Here is a 22411-nt window from a genome sequence, read left to right as displayed (position 1 = left end):
TCAGTCGTGCCCAGCGTGTTGTGCACAGGGCATTATCATAGCATCACACACCTCAGTCTTTGGGCTTTCTGGCATCATTATGGGTTGCAGCTGGCACATTCAGTCAGGGAAGGCATCTGTGGTTTACAGATTGAGAAAATATATTGTGGAGGTGGTATTGTTCGGGTACCCGAGGGTATGGTGGGTATATGTTGAGCTGTGCAAGTGGCCTCAACGTGGGTATGGGGTGAGGTCCACATTGGACATAGGGATATCCACCTCAAAATGTTCAGACCCCGCACCGACAGTGACCCAAGCCAAGAATCAAACCTGGGACCCTGGAGCTGTGAAGCAACTGTGCTAGCCACTGTGCTACCATGCTGCCCCCATCAATGATAGTAATGCCATTGCATGTCAAAGGGCAAAGGCTAGATCTCCTGTTGGAAATGGTCATTGCTTGCAGTTGGGCATGGGCTGCTTCAGTGTCTGAGGAGTCACGAATGGTGCTGAACACTGTGCAATCATCAGCGAACATCGCTACTTCTGACCTTTTAATGGAAGGAAGGCCACTGATGAAGCAGCTGACACTACCCTGAGGAAATCCTGCAGTGATTTCCCGGGACTGAGATGACTGAACCCCAACCACCAACCACAACCATCTTCCTTTGTGCTCGGTACAACTCCAAGCAATGGGAATTTTTCCTCCTGATTCCCAATGACTCCAATTTTGCTAGGACTCCTTGATGCCATACTCAGTCAAATGATAGCAGCATTGATGACCCCTTCCATCACGATTTGTGAGGATCACAAATGGTTACTTGTTTAGTTGCCTTAAGTAAACTGGCACACACTGAAAAGAAACACTGTAATAATAAATAATGTGTTCAAACAAATTCAAAGCATAATGACTAAAATTCAAATAGAGGGACAAAAGAGTACTTAATTGTATGGTCCTGTCCGCAGGGGGAATCATCGCGGTCGGGATAGTTAGTTTGACAGACAAGCAAAAAGTCTGTTAACCTCAGAAGGGATTTTTCAGGCCAGGCGAGCTGGGACTGGAAAATCCTAACCAATAATTCATTGGCAACAGATGACCCGCTCATTTAAGGAATTGATCCCCTGTTAGGAAGTGAGATTCTTTGCGAAAATGCGCAGTTACGAAGTTTCCCTTTTGAAAACCCTGCAATAATGTAGAACTCATGATTTCACAACTATTGTTCTTTTTATGGCGAAACAAATGAAGCATAAAAATGTAACAGGAAAACATCACATACTTTCTAAGTACAACTGGACATCACACTTTGAGCATTGGCAATATGATATCTGCCTGTTATTAGTTAGGATGGTGGTTGATGAAACATTAAAATCAAGGCAATGGTACAAGATTAACTGAAACAATGTTCATATTTGGAGTAATGAATCCATATGTCTGTATAAGACCATAAGACTTTGGAGCAGAATTAGGCCAATCGGCCCATCGAGTCTGCTCCACCATTCAATCATGGCCGATATTTTTCTCATCCCCATTCTCCTGCCTTCTCCCCATAACCCCTGATCCCCTAATATGCCAAGCTCCCTGCCCATTATTGATCTCCTTACACTCTGCATTTCAAAGTAACCAATATAATTCATCCTACAAATCTTCCTATCTGGAGCTATAGCTCTCCCAATCCATCTACTCCTTCAAGGTTAAGCTTGATGTACTCTTTTGTGGGAGTAGGAGCTCATGCTCCATTTTGTGTAATGCCTAAAACTCAACATGCATTGTGTACTAAAACTGCAATAATTGGAACATGTGCTGGAAATGATGAGTAAAAGTAGATTAATACATTGACTCCTGATAGAGGTTGGATGCACCCTAAGGGCAGCACGCTAGCATAGTGGTTAGCACAGTTGCTTCACAGGTCCCGGGTCCACAATCACCGAGTACTCCACCTTCTTTACCAAGGTGTGTGTCTCTGCACTGGTGAAAGGTAGGGGTGATAGCTGTGACGCCTCGGTGGTGGTCTCCTTGGAGGTCTCCTCCAAGGGGGGGGGGGGGGGGGAAACAACTCCGGATGGCCCAGCCTCATCAGATGGAGATGCAAGACAATGGACATGTGGTCAGTGAGAGGGAAGGATTACTCTGTCTGACATGAACAATTCCATTAAGACAGGTCACCTGGGTGAAGGGGCAATGGATCCTCACCTCTTTGGCACAGGCCAACCTCGCTGTCGGTGACTGCTTACTCCTCTGACAACCCCACGATATCCAGGGCCTGTACCTCATAGTGTGTGAGGACTTAGATCTCTGACTTCCCAGCCCCCATCGTGGCACTTTCCTTCTTATTATGGACTACTTTCTCCTGCAGGGAGAAAGAGAATGCATTGTGAGTGGCATGCATGATGGGTCAGGTGGGTCTATGGCAAGTGGCATATGTGGGCATCACATCTGGACATGAAGGAGTTGTGCTGGTGGGTGCCAGGAGTTTCTGAGGAACATGCACGAAGATCGGATTTGGGGAGGGTGCGGGTCAGGTGAATCAGACAGCGAGTCAGCCAGTAATGGTGAGATACTCGTGGGGGCTCATTTTTGGCACTAAGTACCATTGAATATGGGCAGCGATCTCGCCAATGCGGTCATCGAGAAACATCATGCCAAATGAGCCCAAAATGACACCTGGAAATCTTCCTGTTGAATTGCGCCCAATATTTTGAGTCCTTTAGGCACTTCTTCAGAACTTAAGGGAGGGAGAATGTGCAAAATTTTAAAGTGTAACTGTGAGAGATTGCAACAAAATGTTAAACATTATTTCTTTGTTTTTTTCTTTTTTAAATAAATTTAGAGTACCCAATTATTTTTTTCCAATTAAGGGGCAATTTAGCATGGCCAATCCACCTACCCTGCACACCTTTGGGTTGTGGGGGCGAAACCCACGCAGACACGGGGAGAATGTGCAAACTCCACACGGACAGTGATCCAGAGCCGGGATCGAACCTGGGACCTCAGCGCCATGAGGGAGCAGTGCTATCCATTGCGCCACCGTGCTGCCCTTAAAATGTTAAACTTTATGATGGCCAAGTACAACACTGGATGAACTGACAGAGAAATTCCAGCTAGCCAGGGGGAACGAGCTAAGGTAACTGCAACTCAAAAACTTCCTACGAAAGGAGACAAGGACGTACCCACAACCGCCATGACAGACATTACTGGAAGAGTTACTGGATGCAAGCATCCTAGATAAAGGAAACTGTAGCTACATGTACGACCGACTGGTAGAAAGGGCTGACACCGTACTGGATGCAACAAGAAAGAAATGGGAGGAAGACCTGGGGATTGAAATAGGGTGGGGACTCTGGAGCGAAGCACTGCATAGGGTCAACTCCACCTCCACGTGCGCAAGGCTCAGCCTGACGCAACTAAAAGTGGCACATAGAGCCCACTTAACAAGAATCCGTATGATTGGTTCTTCCAGTAGGTGGAGGATAGATGTGAACGGTGCCAAGGAGGCCCAGCCAACCACGCCCACATCATAGATCATAGAATTTAAAGTGCAGAAGGAGGCCATTCGGCCCATCGAGTCTGCACCGGCTCCTGGAAAGAGCACCCCACCCAAGGTCAACACCTCCACCCTATCCCCACAACCAGTAACCCCACCCAACACTAAGGGCAATTTTGGACACTAAGGGCAATTTATCATGGCCAATCCACCTAACCTGCACATCTTTGGACTGTGGGAGGAAACCAGAGCACCCGGAGGAAACCCACGCACACACGGGGAGGATGTGCAGACTCCGCACAGACAGTGACCTAGCCGGGAATCAAACCTGGGACCCTGGAGCTGTGAAGTAATTGTGCTATCCACAATGCTACCGTGCTGTACACATGTTCTGGTCTTGCCCCAGACTTGCGGGGTACTGGACAGCCTTCTTCGAGGCAATGTCCAAGGTGGTGGGGGTGAGGGTGGAGCCATTCCCGAAAGTGGCGGTCTTCGGGGTTTCAGACCAGCCAGATCTATTCCTGGGGAGGGCGGACGCCCTTGCCTTTGCCTCCCTGATCGCCTGTGGAATCCTGATCGGCTGGCGGTCAGCAGCACCACCCAAAGCTGCAGACTGGCTGTCCGACCTCTTGGAATCTCTCCAAATGGAGAAAATCAAATTCTCCATCCGAGGGTCAGATGGCGGCTTCCACAGGACGTGGGAGCCATTCACCCAATTGTTCCGGGACCTGTTTGTGGCCAACGAACAAGCAGAAGAATAGCCAGGTAGCCAAGAATCAGGGGAAAGTAGCCAAGACGTGAGAGGGAGGGATAGACTGGTGTGTGTGTGTGGGGGGGTGGGGGGGGGGGGGGAGACGGACAGCTAAACCTAAGAGAAAAGAAAGGTGAACCACAGGAGAAGGGGATGGGGGAGGAAGTAAGGGGGCAGAAGGGTGAGGGGGGGGAAGAGGGAGGAGACAGGGAACAATAGAGGGGAACCAGAGAGGTGGGGGGGGAGGCAAGGGATTGATAGCCGGAAGGAGGGCACAGGAAACAATAACAAACTTGGCAAATACGGGAACAGAGAGCAAGGAAAATACGGGGAAAGACGGCCGAAGTGGAGGTGAACGCAAGACGACAACGGCAGCGAAAACTGTCCGGGAGAAGCAAGTAACAACACCAACACCAGATCCATTCGCGTATTGCCCTCTCTGTATTAGACATAACTAATGTAAGGGTTTCCCCAGCACCCAAATGTATATGTACCTCCCCAGTTTCTCCCCCCTCCCACCACAAACAGGTGCCTACTTCTGTGTTAAAAATAATATTGCTAACTGTACAGAGTTGCTGTTGTTGGGCTAGTGCATAATACCCTCCCAGTTTTTTTTTTTGTGTTTTCTTCTCTTCTATATATATGTATATAGTATTCTGAGTACATATATACTATGTATATAGTATTCTGAGTTCAAAAACCCAATAAAAAACATTTATTAAAAAAAAGATGGCCAAGCATGGGGGAGGGGATGGAGGTGGGCATGGTTGCATTGTGACAATACATGTACGGGATATTTTTTTAAAAACGGAAGTTAAGGTGCTGCTGTTCCAACTTGTGTCGAGCTTCACTGGAACATTGCAGCAGGCCAAGGACTGACATGTGGGATGAAAGCTAGGTGATGAGTTAAAATGTCAAGCAGGAAGTTTGGGGTCATGCTCGTTGACTGATCCACGGTGTTCCACAAAGCGATTCCTTAATCTGCATTTAGTCTCCCCAGTACAGAGGAGGCTTCATTGAGAACAGTGAATACAATGGACCAAATTGCAGGATGTGTAAGTGGAAGGCTGTTAAACCTGAAGGGAGTGTTTAGAAGTTCAGAAACATAGAAAATAGAAGCTAGAGGAGGCATTTTGGCCCTTCGAGCCTGCTCCTCCATTCATTATGATCATGGCTGATCACCCAACTCAATAGCCAAATCATGCTTTCCCCCATATCCTTTGATCCCTTTCACCTTAAGTGCTGTATCTAACAGCTTCTTGAAAACATACAATATTTTGGCCTCAACTACTTCCAGTGGTAACGAACAGCACTCACGGTGAAGAAATTTCTCCTCGTCCATGTCTTAAATTTTCTACCCCAGACTGTGACCCCTGGTTCTGGACACACTCGCCATTGGCAACATCCTTCCTGCATCGACCTTATCTAATCCTGTTAGAATTTTATAGGTTTCTAGAAGATTTCCCCTCATTCTTCTGAACTCCAGCAAATATAATCAGAACTGATTCAATCTCTCCTCATATGTCAGTTCCGCCATCCCAGGAATCAGTCTGGTAACACTTCGCTGCACTCCTTTTAGAGAAAAAACATCCTTCCTCAGGTAAGGAGAGCAGAACGCCACACAATATTCCATGTGTGGTCTCACCAAGGCCCTGTATAACTTCAGCAAGACATTCCAGCTCTTATACCATCACTTTCTTTTCCATCTGCTGTACCTGCATGTTTACCTTCAAGTGAATGGTGTATGAGTAGACCCAGGTCTCGTTACATATTCCCCTCTCCTAATTTATGGCCATTCAGATAATAGTCTGCCTTCTCGTTTTTGCTACCAAAGTGGATTACCTCGCAGTTATCCAAATTATACTGCATTTCTCGTTCATTTGCCCACTGACTCAACCTGTCTAAATCACACTGAACGATCTCTGCATCTGCCTCGCAGCTCCCCCTGCCACCCAGCTTTGTGTTATCTGCAAATTTGGAGATATTACATTTTATTCCCTCATCTAAATCATTAATATATATTGTGAATAGATGGGGTCCCAGCACCAATCCCTGCGGTACCCCACTAGACAATGCCTGCCACATTGAAAAAGACCTGTTAATTCCTACTCTTTGTTTCCTGTCTGCCAACCAATTTCCTATCCATCTCAATCCCATGCGCTTTAATTTTACACGTTAATCTCTTATGCGGGACGTTGCCGAAAGCCTTCTGAAAGTTCAAATATACCACAAGTATATAAGGCTCCCCCTTATTAACTCTACTCGTTATATCCTTGAAGAATTACAAGCATGATATCCCCTTCAGAAATCCATGCCAACTCTGTCCGATCCTGCCACTGTTTTCTAAGTACTCTGCTATAAAATCTTGAATGGGGCCTTGGATGGTGGGGAGGGATGAGGTAAAGGGGCAGGTGTTGTACCTTCTGCGATTGTAAGTGCAGGTGCCCTGGGAATGGGATGGGGAGTTAGGCGTGATGGAGGGGTGGACCAAGAGTTGACCATAACACCTTGGAAACTTGAAAAGATTACATCTGGTTCCAACACCCAAATTATTGATATAGACTGTAAATAGCTGGGACCCAAGCACTGATCCCTGTGACACCACACTAGTCACAGCCTGCCAATCAACAGTGCAGGCCTGTGTCCAATTTTTTGAATGCTGCATTGATTCTTTGACATTGCCTTTTCACATGAAGGGATAGGCTAGCTGCTTCAGGATCAGGGTTATCAAAACACTTCACACTGGTACCATACCTCCTCACAGGAATCCATGATCAGCAGCTGAAATGAATTATGAATCCATGATTCAACTTAAAAGCATTACCAAACAGGCAATTGGTTTCTTTGGAATTATTCTGGGCAAATTTCAGCAATACAATACAGAATAACATGTCCTCTATGATTGTGGCTTGCTGTGTGTTGCATTACTTTGTTCTGCAACGGGGACAACACATGGGGTCCCCATTTGAGGTGTAATGGGGGGAGAAGACGCAAGGAAGCAGATGCTGGTGAGGATATGGATGGGAATAAAAAGTTTGCCTTTAGCCAGAGCTTCTTTGGCAGTAACTCACTGATGAATGCCTCAGTCTTTCAACGCATGCTCCCCTTCATTAACAATCATGTCCAACATCTCTCTCAGTCTTTCCATCCTCAAGTAAATTGCATTGCCCACAGAGGAATATTGATATTCATGTCAACTGACATTGCAGGGTTACCAACTACTACAGCAACATTATCTGTACACAAGGATTTCAAAAATGATTGCCATTTTACTGGCTTCTTCAAATTATCACGGTGGTGTCAGTAATTAGTGCTTGTCTTAAATACTCTCTTTCACGGACTTCCGGGTGCGGCGATGACCAGCTAAGTCGCACGTTTCGGCAGCTCCCGGTGGAACGGACTTTTGGGCTCTTAATAGGAGCCCCAACGGCAATTTTAACGGCTAAAAACACTGTGCGGTAAACCAGAAGGGAAATCCCCCTGGACACAGATGGAAAAAGGAGAGGAAGGTGGCCGGATTGCGGAGGATCCTTTAGAGCAGCGGCAAGGAAAGCAAGCTCAAAGCAAGATGGCGTCGGAAGGTGGCCGTCTAGTATGGGGCCCTGACCAACAAGAGTTCCTGCGGCGCTGTGTGGAAGAACTTAAAAAGGAGATGAAGAAGGAGCTGCTGGCCCCAATATTACAGGCGATTGAAGGGCTAAAGGAGGAACAAAAGACCCAGGAGCAGGAGCTTCGGGTTGTGAAGGCAAAGGCCGCTGATAATGAAGACGAAATACAGGGCCTGGTGGTGAAGACAGAGATGCACGAGGCACAACACAAAAGGTGTGTGGAAAGGCTGGAGGTGTTGGAGAATAATGCGAGGAGGAAGAATTTAAGGATTCTTGGTCTTCCCGAAGGTGCGGAGGGGGCGGACGTCGGGGCATATGTGAGCACGATGCTTCACTCATTAATGGGATCGGAGGCCCCGACGGGCCCATTGGAGGTGGAGGGAGCTTATTGAGTTATGATGCGAAGACCGAGGGTTGGAGAAATACCTCGAGCCATAGTGGTGAGATTTCTCCGATATAATGACAGAGAGATGGTCCTCAGATGGGCGAAGAAAACTCGGAACAGTAGGTGGGAGAACGCGGTGAACCGTGTATATCAAGATTGGAGTGCGGAGGTGGCGAGAAGGAGGGCGAGTTTCAATCGGGCCAAGGCGGTGCTTCACAAAAGGAAGGTCAAATTTGGAATGCTGCAACTGGCAAGACTGTGGGTCACACACCAAGGGAAGCACCACTACTTTGAGACGGCAGAAGAGGCGTGGACATTTATTGTGGAGGAGCAGCTGGAATAGGCGGGCCAGAAAAAGAACATTTGGGACAAAGTGGTGGTGTGATTACGTGGGGGAGGGGGGGGGAGGAAGGATGAGGAATTGTGGGCGCCGGCCATTAGGGGTGGGGCCAAGTGGGAAACGCGGGCTTTGTTTCTGCACCATGGTAATCATGGCGGGAACAGGGAAGCAGGAAGGAGGGGGCCTCGCACAGTGGGGGCCGAGGTCACGGGGGGAAGCCGAGGTCAGCCAGAGTTTGTTGACTTCTGGGAGCAACATGGGGGGTGCAATTACGCTAGAAGAGGATCTAGCGGGGGGAGGGGGGGGAGGGATTAACTGGGTTGCTGCTGCTGGGGAGACGGGGGAGCTGGTACGGGGTGGGGTGGTCGAGGCGGGAGGGCGCCGTCGGGGGGAGATATGGCTACGTGGGAACCGGGTGAGGAGCTGGATTAAAAAAGGGGATGGCTAGTCGACAAGGGGGGGGGGTAAAGAGCCCCCCAACCCGGCTGATCACGTGGAACGTGAGAGGGCTGAACGGGCCGATTAAAAGGGCACGGGTACTCGCACACCTAAAGAAATTAAAGGCAGATGTGGTTATGTTGCAGGAGACGCATTTGAACTGATAGACCAGGTCAGACTACGCAAAGGATGGGTGGGGCAGGTGTTTCATTCGGGGTTAGACGCAAAGAACAGGGGGGTGGCTACATTAGTGGGGAAACGGGTACTGTTTGAGGCAAAGACCATAGTGGGGGATAGCGGGGGTAGAAACGTGATGGTGAGTGGCAGATTGCAAGGGGGTGCGGTGGTTCTAGTGAACGTATATGCCCCGAACTGGGATGATGCCAATTTTATGAGGCGAATGTTGGGACGTATCCCGGACCTAGAGGCGGGAAAGTTGGTAATGGGGGGGAGACTTTAATACGGTGCTGGACCCAGGGCTGGACAGATCGAGGTCCAGGACCGGGAGGAGGCCGGCTGCAGCTAGGGTGCTCAAGGACTTTATGGAGCGGATGGGAGGAGTAGACCCCTGGAGATTTAGCAGGCCTAGGAGTAAGGAGTTCTCGTTTTTCTCCTATGTCCATAAAGTATATTCACGGATAGACTTTTTTGTATTGGGAAGGACGCTGATCCCGAAGGTGACAGGGATGGAGTACACGGCAATAGCTATCTCGGACCACGCTCCACATTGGGTGGACCTGGAGATAGGGGAGGAAAATGAACAGCACCCGCCCTGGAGAATGGACATGGGACTATTGGCAGATGAGGCGATATATTTAAGGGTGAGGGGGTGTATTGAAAGGTACTTGGAGCTTAACGACAATGGGGAGGTTCAGGTGGGAGTGGTCTGGGAGGCGTTGAAGGCAGTGGTTAGAGGGGAGCTGATATCTATTAGGGCACATAAAGGAAAGCAGGAGGGTAGGGAAAGGGAGCGGTTGCTGAAAGAACCTTTGAGGGTGGACAGACAATGTGCGGAGGCACCAGAGGAGGGACTGTACAGGGAAAGGCAAAGGTTACATGTAGAATTTGACTTGCTGACTACGGGTAATGCAGAGGCGCAATGGAGGAAGGCACAAAGTGTACAGTACGAATATGGGGAGAAGGCGAGCCGGTTGTTGGCCCACCAACTGAGGAAGGGGGGAGCAGCGAGGGAGATAGGGGGGTGAGAGACGAGGAGGGAGAGATGGAGCGGAGAGAGTAAATGGGGTGTTCAAGGTATTCTACGAAAGATTATATAAAGCTCAGCCCCCGGAAGGGAAGGAGAGAATGATGTGCTTTCTGGATCAGCTGGAATTCCCTAAGGTGGAGGAGCAGGAGAGGGCGGGACTGGGAGCACAGATTGAGATGGAGGAGGTAGTGAAAGGGATTGGGAGCATGCAGGCGGGGAAGGCCCCGGGACCAGACGGATTCCCGGTGGAATTTTATAGGACGTATATAGACCTACTGGCCCCGCTTTTGACGAGAACCTTTAATGAGGCTAGGGAAAGGGGGCAGTTGCCCCCGACTATGTCAGAGGCAAAGATATCGCTCCTCCTAAAGAAGGAAAAAGACCCGCTGCAATGCGGGTCCTATAGGCCCATTTCTCTTTTAAATGTGGATGCTAAGATTCTGGCCAAGGTAATGGCGACGAGGATAGAGGACTGTGTCCCGGGGGTGGTACATGAGGACCAGACTGGGTTTGTGAAGGGGAGACAGCTGAACACGAACATACGGAGGTTGCTAGGGGTAATGATGATGCCCCCGCCAGAGGGGGAAGCGGAGATAGTGGTGGCGATGGATGCCGAGAAAGCATTTGATAGAGTGGAGTGGGATTATCTGTGGGAGGTGCTGAGGAGATTTGGCTTCGGAGATGGATATATCGGATGGGTACAGCTGCTGTATAGGGCACCGATGGCGAGTGTGGTTACGAATGGACAGGGGTCTGATTATTTCCGGCTTTTTAGAGGGACGAGGCAGGGATGTCCCCTGTCTCCGTTATTGTTTGCACTGGCGATTGAGCCCCTGGCCATGGCACTGAGGGGTTCCAGGAAGTGGAGGGGAGTGTTTAGGGGAGGAGAAGAACACCGGATATCTCTGTATGCGGATGATTTGTTGTTGTATGTGGCGGACCCGGTGGAGGGGATGCCAGAGATAATGCGGATACTTGGGGAGTTTGGGGATTTTTCGGGGTATAAATTGAACATGGGGAAAAGTGAGTTGTTTGTGGTGCATCCGGGGGAACAGAGCAGCCAAATAGAGGATTTACCGCTGAGGAAGGTAACAAGAGACTTCCGATATTTGGGGATTCAGATAGCCAAGAATTAGGGAACCTTGCACCGGCTTAATTTAACACGATTGGTGGAACAGATGGAGGAGGACTTCAAGAGATGGGACATGGTGTCCCTGTCACTGGCGGGTAGGGTGCAGGCGGTTAAAATGGTGGTTCTCCCGAGATTCCTCTTTGTGTTTCAGTGCCTCCCGGTGATGGTCACGAAGGCTTTTTTTAAGAGAATTGAGAAAAGCATTATGAGTTTTGTGTGGGCTGGGAAGACCCCGAGAGTGAGGAGGGGGTTCTTGCAGCGTAGTAGGGATAGGGGGGGTTGGCACTACCGAGCCTAAATGATTATTACTGGGCCGCCAATATTTCAATGGTGTGTAAGTGGATGGGAGAAGGGGAGGGAGCGTGGAAGAGATTGGAGAGGGCGTCCTGCAAGGGGACCAGTTTACAAGCAATGGTGACGGCACCGTTGCCGTTTTCACCGAAAAAATACACTACAAGCCCGGTGGTGGTGGCAACATTAAAAATTTGGGGGCAGTGGAGACGGCATGGGGGAAGGACGGGAGCCTCGGTGCGGTCCCCGATAAGAAATAACCATAGGTTTGTTCCGGGGAGAATGGATGGGGGATTTGGAGCATGGCAAAGAGCTGGGGTAGTACAATTGAGAGATCTGTTCGTAGATGGGACGTTTGCGAGTCTGGGAGCGCTGACGGAAAAATATGGGTTGCCCCAAGGGAATGCATTTCGGTATATGCAACTGAGGGCTTTTGCGAGGCAACAGGTGAGGGAATTCCCGCAGCTCCCGACGCAGGAGGTGCAGGATAGAGTGATCTCAGAGACATGGGTGGGGGATGGTAGGGTGTCGGATATATACAGGGAAATGAGGGACGAGGGGGAGATCATGGTAGATGAGCTGAAAGGGAAATGGGAAGAAGAACTGGGGGAGGAGATTGAGATGGGGCTGTGGGCTGACGCCCTACGTAAGGTAAACTCGTCGTCCTCGTGTGCCAGGCTAAGCCTGATACAATTCAAGGTTCTACACAGGGCGCATATGACTGGAGCACAGTTCAGTACATTTTTCGGGGTAGAGGATAGGTGTGGGAGATGCTCGAGAAGGCCAGCGAATCACACCCACATGTTCTGGTCATGTCCGGCATTACAGGGGTTCTGGGTGGGGGTGGCGAAGGTGCTTTCGAAGGTGGTGGGGGTATGGGTCGAGCCAAGCTGGGGGTTGGCTAGATTCGGGGTTGCAGAAGAGCCGGGAGTGCAGGAGGTGAGAGAGGCTGATGTTTTGGCCTTTGCGTCCCTAGTAGCCCGGCGCAGGATATTGCTTATGTGGAAGGAAGCCAAACCCCCGGGCGTGGAGACCTGGATAAACGACATGGCAGGGTTTATAAAGTTAGAACGGATCAAGTTCGTATTAAGGGGTTCGGCTCAAGGGTTCACCAGGCGGTGGCAACCGTTCGTCAACTACCTCACAGAACGATGGAGGGAATGAAAAGAAAGAAAGACAACAGCAGCAACCCAGGGGGGAGGGGGGGAGGGGGAGAGAGGGGAGGGGGGGGGGGGGGGAAGGATCCAGGCGGGCTCTTAGGGATGTCATTGTATATGTATAGACATTTGTTATAGGTAATGTATATTGGACTGTTGGATTGTATTTTTGGAGAGTAACTATTTTTGACAAGGCAGTTGCCATTTAGTTTTGTTTTTGTTTCTGTTTATATATTATTTATTTACTTGTTTAAAACTGGCCACTGTTATTTATATTGCTTTACTGTTGTTTAAAAGAAAAACCATGTACTGTTATGTTTGGCCAAAAAATCTTGAATAAAATATATTTTTTTTAAAAATAAATAAATACTCTCTTTCACACTCTAAAGTTTATACAATGCACAGTCCATGCAAAACCAGCATTTGCATGTGTTAACATTCTTTACCGGGTTTGGCCCAGTATTCAATGGGCCTCCGCGATTCTCTGCCACCACCAAGCGGAACAGATGCCAGCGCAGTTCACTTGTTGTATTTAAAATTGGGGACCGTGTGCTGTGGCTACTGAGGGAGAGACAGGAGGTAATGAAAGGTTCCAAGCTCACAATCGTGTGCTGATAGTTATGCCACTGGCTGGAGGGCATCTGCCAGTGTCTGGTGGAGTAGCGGGGATCGACTCGGAGACCAGCCGTAGATTTGGCTTGTCCTCCTGCGGTCGGGATGGCTGGGCATGGACCACCTTGCCGTGGTATGCAAGACAGTGGGATCATCAAGGCAGGCCAGCATGCAATTAGAATGATGTGTTATGTAAAGGGTTTTTTGGGGGCATGCACCTGGTGACCTTCACTTCATTTGCAACTTTGACATTCATCAAGCTTCACAGGCAGCACCACATCACTTTCAGAGGGGTCACACAGGTAAGGCTCTACCAACAATAAGGAGAGGGTCTCCTTTAAGGGGTTGCCGAGCAAAGACTCCACTGAGGGTAAGAGTGGGGAAGGCTGTGTTCAGATACATGACTGGGTAGTGGTGACAATGCAGGGGGTTAGAGTCCACAGCGACAGGAAGGGGAGAGTAAATGTTACAGAATAAGCCACATGGGGCCAGAATTTGAGCATCCTGAATGAAGTAGTTCCTCTGTTTACATTATTGAGCTTGCAAACACTTTCCTTGTCCCAGTCCAGGGAGGGTGATTGGTAGGGGTAGGTGCGGTGAGGGGGGGCGGTGTGGCCATGTCAGACCAGTTTCAGTCGTGCCCAGCGTGTTGTGCACAGGGCATTATCATAGCATCACACACCTCAGTCTTTGGGCTTTCTGGCATCATTATGGGTTGCAGCTGGCACATTCAGTCAGGGAAGGCATCTGTGGTTTACAGATTGAGAAAATATATTGTGGAGGTGGTATTGTTCGGGTACCCGAGGGTATGGTGGGTATATGTTGAGCTGTGCAAGTGGCCTCAAGGTGGGGATGGGGTGAGGTCCACATTGGACATAGGGATATCCACCTCAAAATGTTCAGACCCCGCACCGACAGTGACCCAAGCCAAGAATCAAACCTGGGACCCTGGAGCTGTGAAGCAACTGTGCTAGCCACTGTGCTACCATGCTGCCCCCATCAATGATAGTAATGCCATTGCATGTCAAACGGCAAAGGCTAGATCTCCTGTTGGAAATGGTCATTGCTTGCAGTTGGGCATGGGCTGCTTCAGTGTCTGAGGAGTCACGAATGGTGCTGAACACTGTGCAATCATCAGCGAACATCGCTACTTCTGACCTTTTAATGGAAGGAAGGCAACTGATGAAGCTGCTGACACTACCCTGAGGAAATCCTGCAGTGATTTCCCGGGACTGAGATGACTGAACCCCAATCACCACAACCATCTTCCTTTGTGCTCGGTATAACTCCAAGCAATGGGAATTTTTCCTCCTGATTCCCAATGACTCCAATTTTGCTAGGACTCCTTGATGCCATACTCAGTCAAATGATAGCAGCATTGATGACCCCTTCCATCACGATTTGTGAGGATCACAAATGGTTACTTGTTTAGTTGCCTTAAGTAAACTGGCACACACTGAAAAGAAACACTGTAATAATAAATAATGTGTTCAAACAAATTCAAAGCATAATGACTAAAATTCAAATAGAGGGACAAAAGAGTACTTAATTGTATGGTCCTGTCCGCAGGGGGAATCATCGCGGTCGGGATAGTTAGTTTGACAGACAAGCAAAAAGTCTGTTAACCTCAGAAGGGATTTTTCAGGCCAGGCGAGCTGGGACTGGAAAATCCTAACCAATAATTCATTGGCAACAGATGACCCGCTCATTTAAGGAATTGATCCCCTGTTAGGAAGTGAGATTCTTTGCGAAAATGCGCAGTTACGAAGTTTCCCTTTTGAAAACCCTGCAATAATGTAGAACTCATGATTTCACAACTATTGTTCTTTTTATGGCGAAACAAATGAAGCATAAAAATGTAACAGGAAAACATCACATACTTTCTAAGTACAACTGGACATCACACTTTGAGCATTGGCAATATGATATCTGCCTGTTATTAGTTAGGATGGTGGTTGATGAAACATTAAAATCAAGGCAATGGTACAAGATTAACTGAAACAATGTTCATATTTGGAGTAATGAATCCATATGTCTGTATAAGACCATAAGACTTTGGAGCAGAATTAGGCCAATCGGCCCATCGAGTCTGCTCCACCATTCAATCATGGCCGATATTTTTCTCATCCCCTTTCTCCTGCCTTCTCCCCATAACCCCTGATCCCCTAATATGCCAAGCTCCCTGCCCATTATTGATCTCCTTACACTCTGCATTTCAAAGTAACCAATATAATTCATCCTACAAATCTTCCTATCTGGAGCTATAGCTCTCCCAATCCATCTACTCCTTCAAGGTTAAGCTTGATGTACTCTTTTGTGGGAGTAGTAGCTCATGCTCCATTTTGTGTAATGCCTAAAACTCAACATGCATTGTGTACTAAAACTGCAATAATTGGAACATGTGCTGGAAATGATGAGTAAAAGTAGATTAATACATTGACTCCTGATAGAGGTTGGATGCACCCAAAGGGCAGCACGCTAACATAGTGGTTAGCACAGTTGCTTCACAGGTCCAGGGTCCCTAATTCATTTCCCGGCTGGGTCTGCACGTTCTCCCCGTGCCTGCGTGGGTTTCCTCTGGGTGATCCGGTTTCCTCCCACAGCCCAAAGATGTGCAGGTTAGGTGGATTGGCCATGCTAAATTGCCCTTAGTGTCCAAAAAAAGGTTAAGTGGGGTTATGGGGATAGGGTAGATACGTGGGCTTGAGTAGGGTGCTCTTTGTAAGGGCTGGTGCAGACTCGATGGGCCGAATGGCCTTCTTTTGCACTGTAAATTCTATGATGTATGATCTAATAATTAGTAAATCTCGGGATATGAAAAGACTGTGGATCTGTATGTTGTTACAATACCCTGGGCTAGTGCATGGTCAATTCCAATTCCACCTGACCCAGAGTCACAACACGATTGAAATTAATTATTAATTCTTCGAAATTTGGCTGCCCAATAATTACAGTCACCAGGTTTGTAAATTTAAATGCAATTACTTTTTATTAACAACAATAACTATGATTAAACAGGCAGCAAGTACAACTGGTTAACTGTTATCTAATTTATAACCCCTTCTTTAACTTGCCCCACCCTCTACACATATAAGACAGACAAATACAGAGGGGGAAGAGGGGTATTAAAAATAATCATCCGAAAAGTAAAAGGATAAAAATCTCTGTTTCAGATGGACACCTTCCAGTTAGATTTTTTGTAGTCCCGGCCTTCAGTTGGATGTTCTTGCTTTCAGTCTGTAATGGTAGATTCATCAGATTCATCAGATTCATCAAGACTTCTCTGCAGTCTCAGAAACAGCAGGCAGGAAATCATTTTTGGAGAAAGAGAGAGAGAGAGAGAGAAAGAGACTCACAGCTTTTTCTCTCAGCCTTCATGACTCTTCTCTCTGGGTTCTCTGAAAAATCCCAACTGGCTGAACCCATTTACTGTCTGTCACCGGGCAGAATACGATCTTTGGCCAATTTATTGGCCACCAGCCAACCAATCGAACTGAATTCCTCCAATCACTCGGGTGCCAGAAAGTCTGAGTTCTCCTGTTCAAATTCTAAACCTTCATAGCACAGTGTATTATTTTACAACTTCTCCGTTCCTCACATCCTCTGCTCAATTTAAAGGTATATGTCCATTAAATATCCAGGGATCAAAAATGGTGACAATAAAGTAAAATAAATGAGAAATAAGGGAATCAACACAAAGGATGCTCACAGTATGGAAGTGACTTTGATGGAAGGTTTTGGCTGCTGGACATTGACCATAATTGCGTTTTCGGCTCATCTTCCAATTCCTGTCTCAAATGGACTTTACAGCTAGAAAAATCCTCATCCCCTTCCATATTGATCCTGTTATTGATCATCTTAATGCAATACTACATTGATTCTTTAGACTGTGATCTACAACAGTTATTGATGAAGGTAAGTACCGAGAGTTAATAAAATACCAGTTTTGAAACTAAGAATGCAAAAGGATAAAAAGAAAGTAGCTTCAAAACAAAATTCTCATTTTTAATTGCAATGAAATTAATATTATAAAAGACTCTCACAGTGAAATAGAATGAGAAGTAGGGTTGCATCAATTAATGCACAAATATGACCAATATGTTATTCATAAATTGGCTGACACTCCAAACAACAAGAATATCGGACAAATTGAGATTTCCTTCTGCTAAATAAGTCGTTGATAAAATTCCTTGAGAACTTATTTTTTCTGGAAATCACCAAAAACCTTTATTTCTTCCTCCCAGGAATTCACTTTGATCCATGGAATAATGCAGAGTGGGAAATTTAACTAGTATATAATTGCTTTCTCGGTGACTAATAATGCTGCATAACAAATTTGGGGTTTGAATGAAAAAAAAATCAGCAGTTGGCCCCTGACAATTACATCCAAATATTCCTTTGAGGATACAGAAATCCTACCAGGCTTGGGGGCATGAGTGATGGCCAGAAGACAGTTAAATCCTGTCAGTGCTTTTGCAGAGAACTGTGAGTAATCCTCAAGGGGGAAGAAATGTAGATTTTTGATGAGAATGTCCTTAGGGTACTGCAAATATTTAAATATTTAACTACTATGAAGAGACCAAATAACACAAGTTCAAAGTTACATTTATGATGTTCCCCCACCCTATCCCACCCCCAAACCACAATTCTTATATGCTTTTCCAAAGACACGTCTTATTGCCTACGCACAAATTTATTCAAGCAGAAAGGTGAGGTAGTCAAGGTTGTCGAGCTTCCTGCATTACTTTCCAATGCACTTCTGTGATCAACCAATGAGAGCTAAACAGAAACGCTTTCTGACCTTGAGAGGGAGGGGAGAATTAAAACAGCATGTCTTCTCCCCCGCCCCCAGCCCCCACCCTGCTAGAGTCCTTGTTAGTGCCACATGGACAGCTGGGCCAGACTGCTCCAGTCCATGCAGGGATGTTGCAGTCTGTAGCAAGCCCTCAAGGCCCACAGCTGTTCGAGGTCTCCCAATGCAACCATCTGAAGCATTCCCTGAGCTTCCATTGAGAACAAAGTGTTTCCCCACTGGCAACTGCCTCGGAGGGAAAACACTTCATAGGAGCACAAGGATAGAATAGCACACAAGGGCTTGCACAAAGTTGATTCATAACTGATTCTGTGAACAAAAACACATAAATGTAATTGAATTATTTTATAAACTTGTTTTTCTGTCCAAAATTTGACGTTAACATTTTTATATATGGTGAAGTGAAGACCAAACCCATTAGACTGGGCTGAAGGTAAACAGTCAATGGTTGTTGTAAGGATGGTGTTCATAAGGATTTTCCGAGTTTCTACATTGTGGATGGAAGGGATAGTTCGACAAACCACACTTCGATGAGATTCTCTCTGAGAACACGCCAGCCTAGAGCATTGGTGGTGGATGTAATTCCTGTTCTTCCTTCGCTTCATGCACGCCTCCCTTCTCCTGCAATTTCTTGTGCACAGAATTGGTAAAGCTTGTCCCTTATTGATGGCAAAGTTGCAGCTGGCCATTTATATCATCAGCTTCCTCCATAAAGTGGGATTTTGGTAGCCCAGGAATCTGAAACCTGCATGTGCAAATTCTACCATATGACTGGAAAAATGACTGGATTGAACTTGGTGGATTTGTTTGGATGACCAGGAGTGGAATCCTTCAGAGAAGTAAAGTGCTGCTTTGAGTATTCTCCCGTGACACCATTGGGAGAGGTAAGGTACCCTTTGGGATAGGTAAACATCCTTGGGAGTGGTAAGGCACCCATTGTGATTGTCAAAAGAAAACATGATTGTGCAGAAATTATGCATATGCTCACTGAAACTGTCAAAACTGCCAAAGAGTTATCAAACTGACAAAGAACTGTCAAAGATGTCAATGGATTTTACTCTGCTGGAATGTAATTTTTTTCTAAAGAAATCAGTGATTGATATTTCATTCGCTTTGTTGACATAAGCCTCACTGTTATCATTCTGGGATTTGTACTGCAATGACTGATTTTACAAACTAACACAGTGGGGTGCTTGTTTGATAAGCAGTTTGATTGTCAGTTCCAAGTTGTGAAAGAATAGAAATGTTTGTTTTCATGGAGATTAGCTGAAAGAATTTCTCTGTATTTAATTTTTTTTTAACAATTAATGTGTTTATTTGTTTAAAATAATGTCACCAATAAACACACAACTGCATTTTGTGTCAGCATGGCTCCTGAGGTTTGCCCCTCGTGGAACATAAGTGAGTTCGCAAAGATGGTCTAAGTGTAAAGGGTGGTGGGTGGGGACACGTTTTGACATGAATTGTCACTTAGTTGACATAGGGACTATAAAAAGCCATACCGATGTGGAGGGCATAGGTGCTACAACAGACCATGGGGGTTGGGTAGAGAGATATGGATTGGCATAAGGGGTGTGAGGGTCCATGGAGTTGGTTAGATATGAATGTGCTGACATGGAGGGTATGAGGGGCCATGGGAGTGGGCGGGGGGAATGAAGGGAAATGGATGAGGCACAGGAAACATGTGGGGTGAGGGGTGAGGTCTGTGTTTTGTTCCAATCATTTGTAAAAATGAAATTCAACAAAGTACCAGACTACTGAAGCGGGTCTTCCACCCAGCCCACCTCCACAACTGGCAGCTTGAGTTCAAATCCAGGCCACACCCTGGAATGAAAATAGGACCTGTGGGTAGGTTTGGAGAGCTGGAGTTTTTTTCATTTCTGCATTCAGGAGAAATTCATGTCCAAGCGATTAAAATGAAGCAGAAAAGAGATGCATCTGGCATATGTCAGATGATTAAGACACTGTGAGTGAAATATAATGTTCCCTCATTCTGACTTGAGAATGAGATTTCAGTTTTCCTCCTGGTGCAGAGAGCCTCGGAGACCTCCCTGATATAGTGGTGTATTCTGAACTGTGAGATGTTGCTGATGCAACATTCTACCGGAGCCTGAAAGAAACCTAAACATCAAGGGGAATGGTAACCTTGGCAATAACGGGCAATGTTGTCCTGGTGTAAAGCTCAGGTTGTGGCTGCAGTCAATGATATAGATCTATGACATAACTCAGTGACATCCTTTGTGAAGTAAAGAGCCCTCACAGATTGTTCCTCAATGAAGGCAATCCAGGAGAAAGGCCCCCTGAAGACCCACTGTAACTGACTTCCTGCTCAGTTCCTTCTTCCTCCCCATCTTGCTTTCATCCAGAACCCCTTCCTTCCCCATGCTCAGAGACAGCCTTATTAGGGCAACCACGGCAAAATGTTTAGATGGCAGCCAAAAACAGTGCAGCACCAGGAAAACCTTCTTTCCAACAGCAACGTTTAATTTTGCATGAAAGAGATGTATTGTGAGCAAATCTACTTACCAATAATTATTTCTGAAGATCAGTTCGGAGAAAATCTTATTTTTGATGTGTCACATAAATTAAAGTAAATTTTTCCTTTTTAATACACAGAAAATCCTCTGCCGGAGATGTTAGTTCTGAGTCCACTGCTTCTTGCTTCTTTTGGAGAACCTTTGTGGCACAATCCAGTGCGTGTATTATTCGGATGCAATTTGAAGGAACTTAAGTCGGAGGCAAATTGGAATATTGGGGAGGGTGATTTTCCAGCCATTCCTGCCGGTGAGATCTTCTGTCCCGCCAACGGCAATCCCTCCCCACCTCCGCAGGTTGCCCTGAAACATTCTCATCAATAGCAGCACTATGGGTGTACCTACACCACATGGACTGCAGCTGTTCAAGAAGGCGGCTCACCTCCACATACTCTGGGGCAACTAAGGATGGGCAACAAATTCTGGCCTTAACAGCAACATCAATATCCCATGAAAGAATAAAAAGAAAATCTGAGCTTGCATGACGTCAGTCAGAACTTACACTGTTACATTAGCTATTGGGTGGCTTCTGCCTTATGACAATGGAAACTCTGACATTAACCATCATGTCAGGTTTTCAAAAGTTCTCATAGACTTAGCCACTGCTTCCACATCAGAGAAGATGGACTCCAAGCTCTGCATGAAACTCTTTGCCAAAATGGAGGCTGAAATTTCTATTCTCCTTGACATTGACAGCAGATAAATGTTTGTGTGCATGTTCATCAGCCTTTTTATATGTGTTTATCCATCCAAATCCTCAGCCGGAACCTTCGAAGTAGAGACCCCGTGTGAGACTGTGACCTTTGAGGAGCTTGCACCCATGCTCGCCTTTCCCCTTCCCTATCTGCAGTCCACTTGTGGCTGGTGACTGAGCATGTGCAAGCCCTGCCTTTCTACTTACTACCTCTAAATTTCACACAATGCCAGTATCTGTAGTGAAGACTCTGAGTGTCAGATTGAGTGTTTCTTCATCAGTCTCTTCTTCCTTGAGGGCTATCTTCTCCTGCCTCACTCCTTGACCAGGTGGCAGTTCTTGGGTATCCGGCAGGATAAATGCACAGGAGCAGGGTTAGAATGAGATAGTGAGGGAGGAAAATATGAGGTTGATGGTTGCTTCATCAGCTGTTGTAAATCAGAACAGATTGAAGAATGTAAGTGAATTGGGATATGAAAAGATAATATCATAGAATCATAGAATTTACAGTGCTGAAGGAGGCCATTCGGCCCATAGAATCTGCACCAGCTCTTGGAAAGAGCACCCTTTTTAAGCCCACACCTCCACCCTATCCCTGCAACCCAGTAACCCCACCTCACCCATTTTTGGACACCAAGGGCAATTTAGCATGGCCAATCCACCTAACTTGCACATCTTTGGACTGTGGGAGGAAACCGGAGCACCCACAGGAAACCCACGCAGACACAGGGAGAATGGTGACCCAAGCCGGGAATCGAACCTGGGACCCCGGAGCTGTGAAGCAACAGTGCTAACTACTGTGCTACTGTGCTGCCCATTTCTTCTCAGATTACTTCAGTCATACTGTGGTGTTATGAATAAAAGCTTTTGTAGGTTTGTTGTGCTTTGAACTGTCTGTTTACCCGAGGGAATAATGGGAGGAATGAACAGAGTCATGTGATCTGCTAAGAATTCTGCTTGACAACAAGCTTGTTTGGCTTGGTTGCAATTG

This window comes from Scyliorhinus torazame, chromosome 4, assembly GCF_047496885.1.
Source record: "Scyliorhinus torazame isolate Kashiwa2021f chromosome 4, sScyTor2.1, whole genome shotgun sequence".
Taxonomy (NCBI): Eukaryota; Metazoa; Chordata; class Chondrichthyes; order Carcharhiniformes; family Scyliorhinidae; genus Scyliorhinus; species Scyliorhinus torazame.
Note: the sequence above shows the minus strand (reverse complement) of the source record.